This window comes from Lethenteron reissneri, chromosome 64 (assembly GCF_015708825.2).
Source record: "Lethenteron reissneri isolate LAM-NWPU_2019-01 chromosome 64, ASM1570882v1, whole genome shotgun sequence".
In the NCBI taxonomy this organism is placed as follows: Eukaryota; Metazoa; Chordata; class Hyperoartia; order Petromyzontiformes; family Petromyzontidae; genus Lethenteron; species Lethenteron reissneri.
In genome coordinates this window covers 7,494,053-7,511,204 of record NC_083842.1, presented here as the reverse complement: position 1 = coordinate 7,511,204, position 17,152 = coordinate 7,494,053, and the positions used below count along the sequence as shown (strand labels likewise).

At 50.0% G+C, this 17,152-nt stretch overlaps 1 protein-coding gene across 1 annotated transcript in view; it reads left to right on the top strand.

The window, feature by feature from the left end:
- LOC133359004 (uncharacterized) overlaps positions 1-17,152 on the top strand; it is a 161,574-nt gene that overhangs the window by 53,842 nt on the left and 90,580 nt on the right. The window lies entirely within an intron of this gene.

The following is a 17,152-nucleotide window of genomic DNA, read 5'->3' as shown; positions in this document are numbered from 1 at the left end:
GACACACAGTGAGATTACTGACGCACAGCGAGAGTACTGACACACAGCGAGAGTACTGACACAGCGAGAGTGCTGACGCAGCGAGAGTACTGACACACAGTGAGAGTACTGACACAGTGAGAGTGCTGACACACAGTGAGAGTACTGACACAGTGAGAGTGCTGACACACAGTGAGAGTGCTGACACACAGTGAGAGTGCTGACACACAGTGAGAGTGCTGATACACAGTGTGAGTACTGACGCACAGTGAGTACTGACACACAGTGAGAGTACTGACACAGTGAGAGTACTGACACAGTGAGATTACTGACACACAGTGAGAGTACTGACGCACAGTGAGTACTGACACACAGTGAGAGTACTGACACAGTGAGAGTGCTGACACACAGCGAGAGTAATGACACACTGAGAGTACTGACACAGTGAGAGTACTGACACACAGCAAGAGTACTGACACACAGCGAGAGTACTGACACACAGCGAGAGTACTGACACACAGCGAGAGCACTGACACAGTGAGAGTACTGACGCAGTGAGATTACTGACGCACAGCGTGAGTACTGACACACAGCGTGAGTACTGACACACAGTGAGAGTGCTGACGCACAGTGTGAGTACTGACACACAGCGAGAGTACTGACACACAGCGTGAGTACTGACACACAGCGTGAGTACTGACACACAGTGAGATTACTGACGCACAGTGAGAGTACTGACACACAGTGAGAGTACTGACACACTGAGTATTGACACACAGTGAGAGTACTGACGCACAGTGAGAGCACTGACACACAGAGAGAGTACTGACACACAGAGAGAGTACTGACACACAGTGAGAGTACTGACACACAGTGAGAGTACTGGCACAGTGAGAGCACTAACACAGTGAGAGTACTGACACAGTGAGAGTGCTGACACAGTGAGAGTACTGACGCACAGTAAGAGTACTGACACAGTGAGAGTACTGACACAGTAAGAGTACTGACACAGTGAGAGTACTGACACAGTGAGAGTACTGACACAGTAAGAGTACTGACACAGTGAGAGTACTGACACAGTGAGAGTACTGACACACAGTGAGAGTACTGACACACAGTGAGAGTACTGACACACAGCGAGAGTACTGACACAGTGAGAGTACTGACGCACAGTGAGAGTTCTGACACAGTGAGAGTACTGACACAGTGAGAGTGCTGACACAGTGAGAGTACTGACACAGTGAGAGTACTGACACGCAGTGAGAGTACTGACACATTGAGAGTACTGACACACAGTGAGAGTACTGACACACAGTGAGAGTACTGACACAGTGAGAGTACTGACGCACAGTGAGAGTACTGACACAGTGAGAGTACTGTCGCAGTGAGAGTACTGACGCACAGTGAGAGTACTGACACAGTGAGAGCACTGACACAGTGAGAGTACTGACACGCAGTGAGAGTACTGACACGCAGTGAGAGAATTGACACACAGTGAGAGTGCTGACACACAGTGAGAGTGCTGACACACAGTGAGAGTACTGACACACAGCGAGAGTGCTGACGCACAGCGAGAGTACTGACACACAGCGAGAGTACTGACACACAGCATGAGTACTGACACACAGCGAGAGTACTGACACACAGCGTGAGTACTGACACACAGCGTGAGTACTGACACACAGTGAGATTACTGACGCACAGCGTGAGTACTGACACAGTGAGAGTGCTGACACACAGTGTGAGTACTGACACACAGCGAGAGTGCTGACACACAGTGAGAGTACTGACACACAGTGAGAGTACTGACACAGTGAGAGTGCTGACACAGTGAGAGTACTGACACAGTGAAAGTACTGACACACAGTGAGAGTACTGACACACAGTGAGAGTACTGACACACTGAGTATTGACACACAGTGAGAGTACTGACGCACAGTGAGAGCACTGACACACAGAGAGAGTACTGACACACAGAGAGAGTACTGACACACAGTGAGAGTACTGACACACAGTGAGAGTACTGACACAGTGAGAGTACTGACGCACAGTGAGAGTTCTGACACAGTGAGAGTACTGACACAGTGAGAGTGCTGACACAGTGAGAGTACTGACACAGTGAGAGTACTGACACGCAGTGAGAGTACTGACACGCAGTGAGAGTACTGACACACAGTGAGAGTACTGACACACAGTGAGAGTACTGACACAGTGAGAGTACTGACGCACAGTGAGAGTACTGACACAGTGAGAGTACTGTCGCAGTGAGAGTACTGACGCACAGTGAGAGTACTGACACAGTGAGAGCACTGACACAGTGAGAGTACTGACACGCAGTGAGAGTACTGACACGCAGTGAGAGAATTGACACACAGTGAGAGTGCTGACACACAGTGAGAGTGCTGACACACAGTGAGAGTACTGACACACAGCGAGAGTGCTGACGCACAGCGAGAGTACTGACACACAGCGAGAGTACTGACACACAGCATGAGTACTGACACACAGCGAGAGTACTGACACACAGCGTGAGTACTGACACACAGCGTGAGTACTGACACACAGTGAGATTACTGACGCACAGCGTGAGTACTGACACAGTGAGAGTGCTGACACACAGTGTGAGTACTGACACACAGCGAGAGTGCTGACACACAGTGAGAGTACTGACACACAGTGAGAGTACTGACACAGTGAGAGTGCTGACACACAATGAGAGTACTGACACAGTGAAAGTACTGACACACAGTGAGAGTACTGACACACAGTGAGAGTACTGACACACTGAGTATTGACACACAGTGAGAGTACTGACGCACAGTGAGAGCACTGACACACAGAGAGAGTACTGACACACAGAGAGAGTACTGACACACAGTGAGAGTACTGACACACAGTGAGAGTACTGGCACAGTGAGAGCACTGACACAGTGAGAGTACTGACACAGTGAGAGTACTGACACAGTGAGAGTGCTGACACAGTGAGAGTACTGACGCACAGTAAGAGTACTGACACAGTGAGAGTACTGACACAGTGAGAGTACTGACACAGTAAGAGAACTGACACAGTGAGATTGCTGACAGTGAGAATACTAACGCACAGTGAGAGTACTGACACAGTGAGAGTACTGACACACAGTGAGAGTACTGACACACAGTGAGAGTACTGACACACAGCGAGAGTACTGACACAGTGAGAGTACTGACGCACAGTGAGAGTTCTGACACAGTCAGAGTACTGACACAGTGAGAGTGCTGACACAGTGAGAGTACTGACACAGTGAGAGTACTGACACGCAGTGAGAGTACTGACACATTGAGAGTACTGACACACAGTGAGAGTACTGACACACAGTGAGAGTACTGACACAGTGAGAGTACTGACGCACAGTGAGAGTACTGACACAGTGAGAGTACTGTCGCAGTGAGAGTACTGACGCACAGTGAGAGTACTGACACAGTGAGAGCACTGACACAGTGAGAGTACTGACACGCAGTGAGAGTACTGACACGCAGTGAGAGTGCTGACACACAGTGAGAGTGCTGACACACAGTGAGAGTACTGACACACAGCGAGAGTGCTGACGCACAGCGAGAGTACTGACACACAGCGAGAGTACTGACACACAGCATGAGTACTGACACACAGCGAGAGTACTGACACACAGCGTGAGTACTGACACACAGCGTGAGTACTGACACACAGTGAGATTACTGACGCACAGCGTGAGTACTGACACACAGTGAGAGTGCTGACGCACAGTGTGAGTACTGACACACAGCGAGAGTACTGACACACAGCGTGAGTACTGACACACAGCGTGAGTACTGACACACAGTGAGATTACTGACGCACAGTGAGAGTACTGACACACAGTGAGAGTACTGACACACTGAGTATTGACACACAGTGAGAGTACTGACGCACAGTGAGAGCACTGACACACAGAGAGAGTACTGACACACAGAGAGAGTACTGACACACAGTGAGAGTACTGACACACAGTGAGAGTACTGGCACAGTGAGAGCACTGACACAGTGAGAGTACTGACACAGTGAGAGTGCTGACACAGTGAGAGTACTGACGCACAGTAAGAGTACTGACACAGTGAGAGTACTGACACAGTAAGAGTACTGACACAGTGAGAGTACTGACACAGTGAGAGTACTGACACAGTAAGAGAACTGACACAGTGAGATTGCTGACAGTGAGAATACTAACGCACAGTGAGAGTACTGACACAGTGAGAGTACTGACACACAGTGAGAGTACTGACACACAGTGAGAGTACTGACACACAGCGAGAGTACTGACACAGTGAGAGTACTGACGCACAGTGAGAGTTCTGACACAGTGAGAGTACTGACACAGTGAGAGTGCTGACACAGTGAGAGTACTGACAGTGAGAGTACTGACACGCAGTGAGAGTACTGACACATTGAGAGTACTGACACACAGTGAGAGTACTGACACACAGTGAGAGTACTGACACAGTGAGAGTACTGACGCACAGTGAGAGTACTGACACAGTGAGAGTACTGTCGCAGTGAGAGTACTGACGCACAGTGAGAGTACTGACACAGTGAGAGCACTGACACAGTGAGAGTACTGACACGCAGTGAGAGTACTGACACGCAGTGAGAGAATTGACACACAGTGAGAGTGCTGACACACAGTGAGAGTGCTGACACACAGTGAGAGTACTGACACACAGCGAGAGTGCTGACGCACAGCGAGAGTACTGACACACAGCGAGAGTACTGACACACAGCATGAGTACTGACACACAGCGAGAGTACTGACACACAGCGTGAGTACTGACACACAGCGTGAGTACTGACACACAGTGAGATTACTGACGCACAGCGTGAGTACTGACACAGTGAGAGTGCTGACACACAGTGTGAGTACTGACACACAGCGAGAGTGCTGACACAGTGAGAGTACTGACACACAGTGAGAGTACTGACACAGTGAGAGTGCTGACACAGTGAGAGTACTGACACAGTGAAAGTACTGACACACAGTGAGAGTACTGACACACAGTGAGAGTACTGACACACTGAGTATTGACACACAGTGAGAGTACTGACGCACAGTGAGAGCACTGACACACAGAGAGAGTACTGACACACAGAGAGAGTACTGACACACAGTGAGAGTACTGACACACAGTGAGAGTACTGGCACAGCGAGAGTACTGACACAGTGAGAGTACTGACGCACAGTGAGAGTTCTGACACAGTGAGAGTACTGACACAGTGAGAGTGCTGACACAGTGAGAGTACTGACACAGTGAGAGTACTGACACGCAGTGAGAGTACTGACACATTGAGAGTACTGACACACAGTGAGAGTACTGACACACAGTGAGAGTACTGACACAGTGAGAGTACTGACGCACAGTGAGAGTACTGACACAGTGAGAGTACTGTCGCAGTGAGAGTACTGACGCACAGTGAGAGTACTGACACAGTGAGAGCACTGACACAGTGAGAGTACTGACACGCAGTGAGAGTACTGACACGCAGTGAGAGAATTGACACACAGTGAGAGTGCTGACACACAGTGAGAGTGCTGACACACAGTGAGAGTACTGACACACAGCGAGAGTGCTGACGCACAGCGAGAGTACTGACACACAGCGAGAGTACTGACACACAGCATGAGTACTGACACACAGCGAGAGTACTGACACACAGCGTGAGTACTGACACACAGCGTGAGTACTGACACACAGTGAGATTACTGACGCACAGCGTGAGTACTGACACAGTGAGAGTGCTGACACACAGTGTGAGTACTGACACACAGCGAGAGTGCTGACACACAGTGAGAGTACTGACACACAGTGAGAGTACTGACACAGTGAGAGTGCTGACACACAGTGAGAGTACTGACACAGTGAAAGTACTGACACACAGTGAGAGTACTGACACACAGTGAGAGTACTGACACACTGAGTATTGACACACAGTGAGAGTACTGACGCACAGTGAGAGCACTGACACACAGAGAGAGTACTGACACACAGAGAGAGTACTGACACACAGTGAGAGTACTGACACACAGTGAGAGTACTGGCACAGTGAGAGCACTGACACAGTGAGAGTACTGACACAGTGAGAGTACTGACACAGTGAGAGTGCTGACACAGTGAGAGTACTGACGCACAGTAAGAGTACTGACACAGTGAGAGTACTGACACAGTGAGAGTACTGACACAGTAAGAGAACTGACACAGTGAGATTGCTGACAGTGAGAATACTAACGCACAGTGAGAGTACTGACACAGTGAGAGTACTGACACACAGTGAGAGTACTGACACACAGTGAGAGTACTGACACACAGCGAGAGTACTGACACAGTGAGAGTACTGACGCACAGTGAGAGTTCTGACACAGTGAGAGTACTGACACAGTGAGAGTGCTGACACAGTGAGAGTACTGACACAGTGAGAGTACTGACACGCAGTGAGAGTACTGACACATTGAGAGTACTGACACACAGTGAGAGTACTGACACACAGTGAGAGTACTGACACAGTGAGAGTACTGACGCACAGTGAGAGTACTGACACAGTGAGAGTACTGTCGCAGTGAGAGTACTGACGCACAGTGAGAGTACTGACACAGTGAGAGCACTGACACAGTGAGAGTACTGACACGCAGTGAGAGTACTGACACGCAGTGAGAGTGCTGACACACAGTGAGAGTGCTGACACACAGTGAGAGTACTGACACACAGCGAGAGTGCTGACGCACAGCGAGAGTACTGACACACAGCGAGAGTACTGACACACAGCATGAGTACTGACACACAGCGAGAGTACTGACACACAGCGTGAGTACTGACACACAGCGTGAGTACTGACACACAGTGAGATTACTGACGCACAGCGTGAGTACTGACACACAGTGAGAGTGCTGACGCACAGTGTGAGTACTGACACACAGCGAGAGTACTGACACACAGCGTGAGTACTGACACACAGCGTGAGTACTGACACACAGTGAGATTACTGACGCACAGTGAGAGTACTGACACACAGTGAGAGTACTGACACACTGAGTATTGACACACAGTGAGAGTACTGACGCACAGTGAGAGCACTGACACACAGAGAGAGTACTGACACACAGAGAGAGTACTGACACACAGTGAGAGTATTGACACACAGTGAGAGTACTGGCACAGTGAGAGCACTGACACAGTGAGAGTACTGACACAGTGAGAGTGCTGACACAGTGAGAGTACTGACGCACAGTAAGAGTACTGACACAGTGAGAGTACTGACACAGTAAGAGTACTGACACAGTGAGAGTACTGACACAGTGAGAGTACTGACACAGTAAGAGAACTGACACAGTGAGATTGCTGACAGTGAGAATACTAACGCACAGTGAGAGTACTGACACAGTGAGAGTACTGACACACAGTGAGAGTACTGACACACAGTGAGAGTACTGACACACAGCGAGAGTACTGACACAGTGAGAGTACTGACGCACAGTGAGAGTTCTGACACAGTGAGAGTACTGACACAGTGAGAGTGCTGACACAGTGAGAGTACTGACACAGTGAGAGTACTGACACGCAGTGAGAGTACTGACACATTGAGAGTACTGACACACAGTGAGAGTACTGACACACAGTGAGAGTACTGACACAGTGAGAGTACTGACGCACAGTGAGAGTACTGACACAGTGAGAGTACTGTCGCAGTGAGAGTACTGACGCACAGTGAGAGTACTGACACAGTGAGAGCACTGACACAGTGAGAGTACTGACACGCAGTGAGAGTACTGACACGCAGTGAGAGAATTGACACACAGTGAGAGTGCTGACACACAGTGAGAGTGCTGACACACAGTGAGAGTACTGACACACAGCGAGAGTGCTGACGCACAGCGAGAGTACTGACACACAGCGAGAGTACTGACACACAGCATGAGTACTGACACACAGCGAGAGTACTGACACACAGCGTGAGTACTGACACACAGCGTGAGTACTGACACACAGTGAGATTACTGACGCACAGCGTGAGTACTGACACAGTGAGAGTGCTGACACACAGTGTGAGTACTGACACACAGCGAGAGTGCTGACACACAGTGAGAGTACTGACACACAGTGAGAGTACTGACACAGTGAGAGTGCTGACACAGTGAGAGTACTGACACAGTGAAAGTACTGACACACAGTGAGAGTACTGACACACAGTGAGAGTACTGACACACTGAGTATTGACACACAGTGAGAGTACTGACGCACAGTGAGAGCACTGACACACAGAGAGAGTACTGACACACAGAGAGAGTACTGACACACAGTGAGAGTACTGACACACAGTGAGAGTACTGGCACAGCGAGAGTACTGACACAGTGAGAGTACTGACGCACAGTGAGAGTTCTGACACAGTGAGAGTACTGACACAGTGAGAGTGCTGACACAGTGAGAGTACTGACACAGTGAGAGTACTGAGACGCAGTGAGAGTACTGACACATTGAGAGTACTGACACACAGTGAGAGTACTGACACAGTGAGAGTACTGACGCACAGTGAGAGTACTGACACAGTGAGAGTACTGTCGCAGTGAGAGTACTGACGCACAGTGAGAGTACTGACACAGTGAGAGCACTGACACAGTGAGAGTACTGACACGCAGTGAGAGTACTGACACGCAGTGAGAGAATTGACACACAGTGAGAGTGCTGACACACAGTGAGAGTGCTGACACACAGTGAGAGTACTGACACACAGCGAGAGTGCTGACGCACAGCGAGAGTACTGACACACAGCGAGAGTACTGACACACAGCATGAGTACTGACACACAGCGAGAGTACTGACACACAGTGAGATTACTGACGCACAGCGTGAGTACTGACACAGTGAGAGTGCTGACACACAGTGTGAGTACTGACACACAGCGAGAGTGCTGACACACAGTGAGAGTACTGACACACAGTGAGAGTACTGACACAGTGAGAGTGCTGACACAGTGAGAGTACTGACACAGTGAAAGTACTGACACACAGTGAGAGTACTGACACACAGTGAGAGTACTGACACACTGAGTATTGACACACAGTGAGAGTACTGACGCACAGTGAGAGCACTGACACACAGAGAGAGTACTGACACACAGAGAGAGTACTGACACACAGTGAGAGTACTGACACACAGTGAGAGTACTGGCACAGCGAGAGTACTGACACAGTGAGAGTACTGACGCACAGTGAGAGTTCTGACACAGTGAGAGTACTGACACAGTGAGAGTGCTGACACAGTGAGAGTACTGACACAGTGAGAGTACTGAGACGCAGTGAGAGTACTGACACATTGAGAGTACTGACACACAGTGAGAGTACTGACACAGTGAGAGTACTGACGCACAGTGAGAGTACTGACACAGTGAGAGTACTGTCGCAGTGAGAGTACTGACGCACAGTGAGAGTACTGACACAGTGAGAGCACTGACACAGTGAGAGTACTGACACGCAGTGAGAGTACTGACACGCAGTGAGAGAATTGACACACAGTGAGAGTGCTGACACACAGTGAGAGTGCTGACACACAGTGAGAGTACTGACACACAGCGAGAGTGCTGACGCACAGCGAGAGTACTGACACACAGCGAGAGTACTGACACACAGCATGAGTACTGACACACAGCGAGAGTACTGACACACAGCGTGAGTACTGACACACAGCGTGAGTACTGACACACAGTGAGATTACTGACGCACAGCGTGAGTACTGACACAGTGAGAGTGCTGACACACAGTGTGAGTACTGACACACAGCGAGAGTGCTGACACACAGTGAGAGTACTGACACACAGTGAGAGTACTGACACAGTGAGAGTGCTGACACACAGTGAGAGTACTGACACAGTGAAAGTACTGACACACAGTGAGAGTACTGACACACAGTGAGAGTACTGACACACTGAGTATTGACACACAGTGAGAGTACTGACGCACAGTGAGAGCACTGACACACAGAGAGAGTACTGACACACAGAGAGAGTACTGACACACAGTGAGAGTACTGACACACAGTGAGAGTACTGGCACAGTGAGAGCACTGACACAGTGAGAGTACTGACACAGTGAGAGTACTGACACAGTGATAGTGCTGACACAGTGAGAGTACTGACGCACAGTAAGAGTACTGACACAGTGAGAGTACTGACACAGTGAGAGTACTGACACAGTAAGAGAACTGACACAGTGAGATTGCTGACAGTGAGAATACTAACGCACAGTGAGAGTACTGACACAGTGAGAGTACTGACACACAGTGAGAGTACTGACACACAGTGAGAGTACTGACACACAGCGAGAGTACTGACACAGTGAGAGTACTGACGCACAGTGAGAGTTCTGACACAGTGAGAGTACTGACACAGTGAGAGTGCTGACACAGTGAGAGTACTGACACAGTGAGAGTACTGACACGCAGTGAGAGTACTGACACATTGAGAGTACTGACACACAGTGAGAGTACTGACACACAGTGAGAGTACTGACACAGTGAGAGTACTGACGCACAGTGAGAGTACTGACACAGTGAGAGTACTGTCGCAGTGAGAGTACTGACGCACAGTGAGAGTACTGACACAGTGAGAGCACTGACACAGTGAGAGTACTGACACGCAGTGAGAGTACTGACACGCAGTGAGAGTGCTGACACACAGTGAGAGTGCTGACACACAGTGAGAGTACTGACACACAGCGAGAGTGCTGACGCACAGCGAGAGTACTGACACACAGCGAGAGTACTGACACACAGCATGAGTACTGACACACAGCGAGAGTACTGACACACAGCGTGAGTACTGACACACAGCGTGAGTACTGACACACAGTGAGATTACTGACGCACAGCGTGAGTACTGACACAGTGAGAGTGCTGACACACAGTGTGAGTACTGACACACAGCGAGAGTGCTGACACACAGTGAGAGTACTGACACACAGTGAGAGTACTGACACAGTGAGAGTGCTGACACACAGTGAGAGTACTGACACAGTGAAAGTACTGACACACAGTGAGAGTACTGACACACAGTGAGAGTACTGACACACTGAGTATTGACACACAGTGAGAGTACTGACGCACAGTGAGAGCACTGACACACAGAGAGAGTACTGACACACAGAGAGAGTACTGACACACAGTGAGAGTACTGACACACAGTGAGAGTACTGGCACAGTGAGAGCACTGACACAGTGAGAGTACTGACACAGTGAGAGTACTGACACAGTGAGAGTGCTGACACAGGGAGAGTACTGACGCACAGTAAGAGTACTGACACAGTGAGAGTACTGACACAGTGAGAGTACTGACACAGTAAGAGAACTGACACAGTGAGATTGCTGACAGTGAGAATACTAACGCACAGTGAGAGTACTGACACAGTGAGAGTACTGTCGCAGTGAGAGTACTGACACGCAGTGAGAGTACTGACACGCAGTGAGAGTACTGACACAGTGAGAGTACTCTGACACAGTGAGAGTACTGACACAGTGAGAGTAATGACACACTGAGAGTACTGACACAGTGAGAGTACTGACACACAGTGAGAGTACTGACACACAGTGAGAGTACTGACACACAGTGAGATTACTGACGCACAGCGAGAGTACTGACACACAGCGAGAGTGCTGACGCACAGTGTGAGTACTGACACACAGCGAGAGTACTGACACACAGCGTGAGTACTGACACACAGCGTGAGTACTGACACACAGTGAGATTACTGACGCACAGCGAGAGTACTGACACACAGCGAGAGTACTGACACAGCGAGAGTGCTGACGCAGCGAGAGTACTGACACACAGTGAGAGTACTGACACAGTGAGAGTGCTGACACACAGTGAGAGTACTGACACAGTGAGAGTGCTGACACACAGTGAGAGTGCTGACACACAGTGAGAGTGCTGACACACAGTGAGAGTGCTGATGCACAGTGTGAGTACTGACGCACAGTGAGTACTGACACACAGTGAGAGTACTGACACAGTGAGAGTACTGACACAGTGAGATTACTGACACACAGTGAGAGTACTGACGCACAGTGAGTACTGACACACAGTGAGAGTACTGACACAGTGAGAGTGCTGACACACAGCGAGAGTAATGACACACTGAGAGTACTGACACAGTGAGAGTACTGACACACAGCAAGAGTACTGACACACAGCGAGAGTACTGACACACAGCGAGAGTACTGACACACAGCGAGAGCACTGACACAGTGAGAGTACTGACGCACAGTGAGATTACTGACGCACAGTGAGAGTACTGACACAGTGAGAGTACTGACACAGTGAGAGTACTGACACACAGTGAGAGTACTGACACAGTGAGAGTACTGACACAGTGAGAGTACTGACACACAGTGAGAGTACTGACACACAGTGAGAGTACTGACACAGTGAGAGTACTGACACAGTGAGAGTACTGACACACAGTGAGAGTACTGACACACAGTGAGAGTACTGACACACAGTGAGAGTACTGACACAGTGAGAGTGCTGACACAGTGAGAGTGCTGACACAGTGAGAGTACTAACGCACAGTGAGAGTACTAACGCACAGTGAGAGTACTGACACAGTGAGAGTACTGACACAGTGAGAGTGCTGACACACAGTGAGAGTACTGACACAGTGAGAGTACTGACACAGTGAGAGTGCTGACACACAGTGAGAGTACTGACACAGTGAGAGTATTGACACAGTGAGAGCACTGAAACAGTGAGAGTACTGACACAGTGAGAGTACTGACACACAGTGAGAGTACTGACACACAGTGCGAGTACTGACACAGTGAGAGTACTGACAGAGTAAGCACTGCCAGAATGAATAGTGACACGTAGTGAGTAGTGACACACAGAGTAGTGACACGGTGAGTGGTAACATTGAGTAGTGATACAGAATGAGCGACACACACAGTGAGTAGTAACAGAGAGAGTAGTGACACAGAGTACTGACGCAAATACTGACACAGTTGACACAGTGAGTAGTAACACACATAGGGAGTAGTGACAGTGAGTAGTGACACACAGAGTAAGTACTTACACCGAGTAGTGACACGGAGTGAGTGGTGACACACACAGAGTGAGTAGTGACACACACAGAGTGAGTGGTGACACATACAGAGTGAGTGGTGACACACACAGAGTGAGTAGTGACACACACAGTGAGGTGAGTGGTGACACACACAGAGTGAGTAGTGACACATACAGAGTGAGTGGTGACACACACAGAGTGAGTAGTGACACACACAGTGAGGTGAGTGGTGACACACACAGAGTGAGTAGTGTGACACACACAGTGTTGTGTTTACGACCGCCACGTACCCCGTGTGCTCGCTGTGCCATGTTCCTCAAGGACCGTGAGCCCCTTCTCTGGGACGCTGCTGTTGTTTATGTAGTTGTTGTTGTTGTAGCTGCTGTTGTTGTTGTAGCTGCTGCTGTTGTTGTAGCTGCTGTTGTTGTTGTAGCTGCTGTTGTTGTAGCTGCTGCTGTAGCTGCTGTTGTTGTTGAAGCTGCTGCTGTTGTTGTTGTAGCTGCTGCTGTTGTTGTTGTTGTAGCTGCTGCTGTTGTTGTTGTAGCTGCTGCTGTTGTTGTTGTAGCTGCTGCTGTTTTTGTAGTTGTTGTTGTAGCTGCTGTTGTTGTTGTAGCTGCTGCTGCTGCTGTTGTTGCTGTTGTTGTTGTAGCTGCTGTTGTTGTAGCTGTTGTTGTTGTAGCTGCTGCTGTTGTTGTAGCTGCTGCTGTTGTTGTAGCTGCTGCTCTTGTTGTTGTTGTAGCTGCTGCTGTTGTTGCTGTTGTTGTAGCTGCTGCTGTGCTCACGCAGCGCCACGGATCTCCCGTGTAGAGCAGCCTGGCAGCTGCTACACGTGACATCATCCGCCGTGTCACAAGTCAACATCGACTTACACAGCGAGAGAGCTCACACACAGCATGACTACTTACACACAGTGAGAATACTCACTGTGCGCCAGTACTTACACAGGGAGTACTGACACACAGTGAGAGTACTGATAGTGCTTACTGACAGTGAGTAATGTAACAGTGTGAGGGTAATGACAGTGTGAGTACTGACACACAGGGACAGTGGGACTAATGACACACAGCGAGTACTGGCACTGCAAGTTACGACACAGTGAGGGTGCTCACACACTGACTAATGACACACACGGTGAGTACTGACACAGTGATAGTACTGAAACAGTGAGAGTACTGACACAGTGAGAGTACTGACACACAGTGCGAGTGCTGACACACAGTGAGTGCTGACACAGTGAGAGAACTGACACAGAGTACTGACACAGTGAGAATACTGACACAGAGTACTGACACAGTGAGAGTACTGACACAGTGAGAGTGCCGACACACAGTGAGAGTACTGACACAGAGTGAGTACTGACAGAGTGAGTAGTGACACACAGAGTGAGTAGTGACACACAGAGTGAGTAGTGGCACACACAGAGTGAGTAGTGACACACACAGAGTGAGTAGTGACACACAGAGTGAGTAGTGACACACACAGAGTGAGTAGTGACACACACAGAGTGAGTAGTGACACACACAGAGTAGTGACACACACAGAGTGAGTAGTAACACACAGAGTGAGTAGTGACACTGAGTAGTGACACAGTAAGCAGTGATACAGAATGAGTACTGACACACACATCGTGAGTAGTGATAAAGTGATTTGGGACTGAATAGTAACACAGAGTAGTGACACACCACAGTGTTGTGTTTACGACCGCCACGTACCCCGTTTGCTCGCTGTGCCATGTTCCTCGAGGGATGTGAGCGCCTTCTCTTGGACGCTGCTGCTGCTGTTGTAGCTGTTGTTGTTGTAGCTGATGTTGTTGTTGTAGCTGCTGCTGTTGTTGTAGCTGCTGTTGTTGTTGTTGTTGTAGCTGCTGCTGTTGTTGTAGCTGCTGCTGTGCTCACGCAGCGCCACGGATCTCCCGTGTAGAGCAGCCTGGCAGCTGCTACACGTGACATAATCCGCCGTGTCACAAATCAACAGCGAGAGAGCTCACACACAGCCTGACTACTGACACAATGTGAGTACTCACTCAGAGTGCACCAGTACTTACACAGTGAGTACTAACACACAGTGTGAGTACTGATAGTGCTTACTGACAGTGAGTAGTGGAACAGTGTGAGGGTAATGACAGTGTGAGTACTGACACACAGGGACAGTGGGACTAATGACACACAGCGAGTACTGGCACTGCAAGTTACGACACAGTGAGGGTGCTCACACACTGTGAATAATGACACACACGGTGAGTACTGACACAGTGATAGTACTGACACAGTAAGAGTACAGACAGTAAGAGTAGTGACACAAGTGACACTGATGAATGGCACAGTGAGAGTGCTGAAACAGCGAGGTCTGACATTCAATTTGGCACACGGTGAGTAATGACACAGTAGTAAGAGTGCTGACAGTGCTCACTGACACACAGTGAGTACTGACACACAGTGAGTACTGACACACAGTGAGTACTGACACACAGTGTGAGTACTGACACACAGTGAGTATTGACACAGTGAGTACTGGCACACAGTGAGTACTGGCACAGTGTGAGCACTGACACACAGCGAGTAGTGACACAGAGCTGACACACAGCGAGTAGCGACACACAACGAGTAGCGACACACAGCGAGTAGCGACACACAGCGAGTAGCGACACACAGAGATTAGTGACACACAGCGAGTAGTGACACACAGCGAGTAGTGACACACAGCGAGTCGTGGCACACAGCGAGTAGTGACACACAGCGAGTAGTGACACACAGCGAGTAGTGACACACAGCGAGTGTAACAGTCGTAGTAGTCGCGGTGCGAGTGAGCGGCGCGTGCGTCGTAGTCACCGGTAGCGGCGTGGCGCACGCAGCGCGCTGCCTGGAGCAGTGACACCACGTGGTGGTGGTGGTGCTCACGTGAGCAGCACCACGTGGTGGTGGTGGCCTCGTCACCACTGCGCAGCGCAGGGGCTGCCGCGGTGCACTTGGAACGACCACTAGGGAATGATCCTCACATCAACAACCACTCACAACAACAACCACTCACAACAACAACCACTCCCAACAACAACCGCTCCCAACAACAACCACAACCACTCACAACAACAACCGCTCCCAACAACAACCGCTCACAACAACAACCGCTCCCAACAACAACCGCTCACAACAACAACCGCTCACAACAACAACAACCGCTCACAACAACAACAACCGCTCACAACAACAACAACCGCTCACAACAACAACCGCTCACAACAACCGCTCACAACAACAACCGCTCACAACAACAACCGCTCACAACAACAACCGCTCACAACAACAACCGCTCACAACAACAACAACCGCTCACAACAACAACAACCGCTCACAACAACAACAACCGCTCACAACAACAACAACCGCTCACAACAACAACAACCGCTCACAACAACAACCGCTCCCAACAACAACCGCTCACAACAATCTCTCAACACTCAACGACTCGTCTCACTCTCTCGATCCACTCTGCCGATCTACTCTCTCCCTCCTACTAGACTCACCTTCACCACTGAGCAGCTCACCCCTCCCATCTCATTCAGCCCCCCTCCTCCAACGCGTCTTCTCCCCTCCCTCTTACTCAACACTCACCTCTTACTCAGCCACTCACCACCTCCGCTTCCGCTTCAATCATGGACACGTGAACAAAGACAAAGGTCCCCCGTGTAGCCTCAGCAGGCCGTTGGGGCAAGTGCTGTTTGCGAGCACCGATGAAGGGCGGCACTGTGCACAATGTGGTGGGTGGCCAGCACCACGCCCGACCGCCTTTGTCTCCCGAGAGGCGATGTTTACACTTCGCATCAGGTACTCATTTCATGCTGAGTCGACCTAGGGGAAGCCCAGGACCGGTTTAGATAATCGCCACTGGTGGTGGCCGTGAGCGGGAATCGAATTTGGGTCGTCGGGTTCACAGCGCAGCTGCAGCCACCACTACAACCACTACCACCACCAGGGGCGGTTTCTTCATTAGGGCGATTGGGCGACGCACCACCAATGTCATTCAACCACAGAGTCACGCTAGCCATCACTGCCAGCCTCTGGATATAGTCCAATCAGCGTCATGC